The 2,631-nt window shown below is 41.1% G+C and overlaps 1 non-coding gene across 1 annotated transcript; it reads left to right on the top strand.

Annotated features, from left to right (window-relative positions):
* Positions 1 to 1,673: 1,673 nt before the first annotated feature.
* Positions 1,674 to 1,781, top strand: LOC148549180 (small nucleolar RNA R71). Its single transcript, XR_015897995.1, has one exon. It is a non-coding gene; the product is annotated as a small nucleolar RNA R71 (small nucleolar RNA).
* The last annotated feature ends 850 nt before the right edge of the window (positions 1,782 to 2,631 follow it).

The raw sequence follows: 2,631 nt of genomic DNA, 5'->3' as shown, positions 1-2,631 counted from the left end.
GAGCTTTGTTGAAACTCTCCAACACCAAATTTAGAGTTTGGATATGGGAGTTCAACACCAAACTTAGAGTTTGGTTGTGGCCTCCCAACACCAAACTTAGAGTTTGACTGTGGGGGCTCTGGTTGACTCTGCTTGGAGAGAAGCTTTTTCTGCTTCCTCTCCATGGTTGCAGAGGGAGATCCTTGAGTTTTAAACACAAGGGAGTTCTCATTCCATTGAAGGACTATTTCACCTCTGTCAACATCAATCACAGCTCTTGCTGTGGCCAGGAAAGGTCTTCCTAAGATGATGGATTCATCCTCTTCCTTTCCAGTATCCAGGACTATGAAATCAGCAGGGATGTAAAGGCCTTCAACCTTTACTAACACGTCCTCTACTTGTCCATATGCCTATTTTCTTGAGCTGTCTGCCATCTCTAATGAGATTTTAGCAGCTTGCACCCCATAGATTCCCAGTTTCTCTATTACAGAGAGGGGCATGAGGTTTATTCCTGAACCAAGGTCACACAGAGCCTTAAAGATCATGGTGCCTATGGTGCAGGGTATTATGAACTTTCCAGGATCCTGTCTCTTCTGAGGCAATGTCAGTTGATCCAGATCACTTAGTTCATTGATGAACAAGGGAGGTTCAACTTCCCAAGTATCAATGCCAAATAATTTGGCATTCAGCTTCATGATTGCACCAAGAAACTTGGCAGTTTGCTCTTCAGTAACATCCTCATTCTCTTCTGAAGAGGAATACTCATCAGAGCTCATAAAGGGCATAAGGAGGTTCAATGGAATCTCTATGGTCTCTAGATGAGCCTCAGAGTCCTTTGGTTCCCCAGAGGGGATCTCCTTATTGATCACTGGACGTCCCTGGAGGTATTCCTCCTTGGGATTCACGTCCTCTCCTCTCCTCACAGGTTCGGCCATGGCGCTTATGTCAATGGCCTTGCACTCTCCTTTTGGGTTCTCTTCTGTATTGCTTGGGAGAGTACTAGGAGGGATTTCAGTGATCCTTTTACTCAGCTGGCCCACTTGTGCTTCCAGATTTCTAATGGAAGACCTTGTTTCATTCATGAAACTTACAGTGGCCTTAGATAGATCGGAGACTAGATTTGCTAAATTGGAAGCATTTTGTTCAGAGTTCTCTGTCTGTTGCTGAGTTGATGATGGAAAAGGCTTGCTATTGCTAAACCTGTTTCTTCCACCATTATTAAAGCCTTGTTGAGGCTTTTGATCCTTCCATGAGAAATTTGGATGATTTCTCCATGATGAGTTATAGGTGTTTCCATAAGGTTCACCTAAGTAATTTACCTCTGCTATTGCAGGGTTCTCAGGATCATAAGCTTCTTCTTCAGAAGATGCCTCTTGAGTACTGTTGGATGCAGCTTGCATTCCATGCAGACTCTGAGAGATCATATTGACTTGCTGAGTCAATATTTTATTCTGAGCCAATATGGCATTCAGAGTATCAACTTCAAGAACTCCCTTCTTCATAGGCGTCCCATTACTCACAGGATTCCTTTCAGAAGTGTACATGAACTGGTTATTAGCAACCATGTCAATGAGTTCTTGAGCTTCTGCAGGCGTTTTCTTTAGGTGAATGGATCCACCTGCAGAAGTGTCCAGTGACATCTTTGATAGCTCAGATAAACCATCATAGAATATATCCAGGATGGTCCATTCTGAAAGCATGTCAGAAGGACACTTTTTGGTCAACTGTTTGTATCTTTCCCAAGCTTCATAGAGGGATTCACCTTCTTTCTGCCTGAAGGTTTGAACATCAGCTCTAAGCTTGCTCAGCTTTTGAGGAGGAAAGTACTTGGCTAAGAAAGCCGTGACCAGCTTATCCCAAGAGTTCAGGCTGTCTTTAGGTTGAGAATCCAACCATAATCTAGCTCTATCTCTTACAGCAAAAGGGAAAAGCATGAGCCTGTAGACTTCAGGATCTACTCCATTAGTCTTAACAGTATCACATATCTGCAAGAATTCAGTTAAGAACTGAAAAGGATCTTCAGATGGAAGTCCATGAAACTTGCAGTTCTGCTGCATCAGAGAAACTAACTGAGGTTTCAGCTCAAAGTTGTTTGCTCCAATGGCAGGAATGGAGATGCTTCTTCCATGTAAATTGGAATTAGGTGCAGTAAAGTCACCAAGCATCTTCCTTACATTATTATTATTTTCGGCTGCCATCTCCTTTTCCTGTTCGAAAATTTCTGAAAGGTTATCTCTGGATTGTTGTATTTTAGCTTCTCTTAATTTTCTCTTCAGAGTCCTTTTAGGTTCTGGATCTGCTTCCACAAGAGTGTTCTTATCCTTGCTCCTGCTCATATGACAAAGAAGAAGGCACAGAAAAATAATAATAATAATGGAGATCCTTTATACCACAGTATAGGGATTCCTGTGTGAGTGGAAGAAGAGGGGGAGACAAAGAATGTAATATAATGGAAGAAACACAACTGTGAGGATGGAAGAGAGGTGAGATGAGATGTTAGGATATGAATGAATAAATAGAATGAGATGGGGGAGGGAATTTTCGAAAATTTTTGAAAAGGAGTTAGTGATTTTTGAAAATGGTTTTTGAAAATTGTTAGTATTTTTTTTTTCGAAAATTTTTGAAATTAAAAATAAAAAATAAAAATAATTA

This window comes from Arachis ipaensis, chromosome B8 (assembly GCF_059453495.1).
Source record: "Arachis ipaensis isolate K30076 ecotype BB chromosome B8, ASM5945349v1, whole genome shotgun sequence".
Classification (NCBI taxonomy): domain Eukaryota; kingdom Viridiplantae; phylum Streptophyta; class Magnoliopsida; order Fabales; family Fabaceae; genus Arachis; species Arachis ipaensis.
Note: the sequence above shows the minus strand (reverse complement) of the source record. Positions and strands in the feature narration are given on the sequence as shown.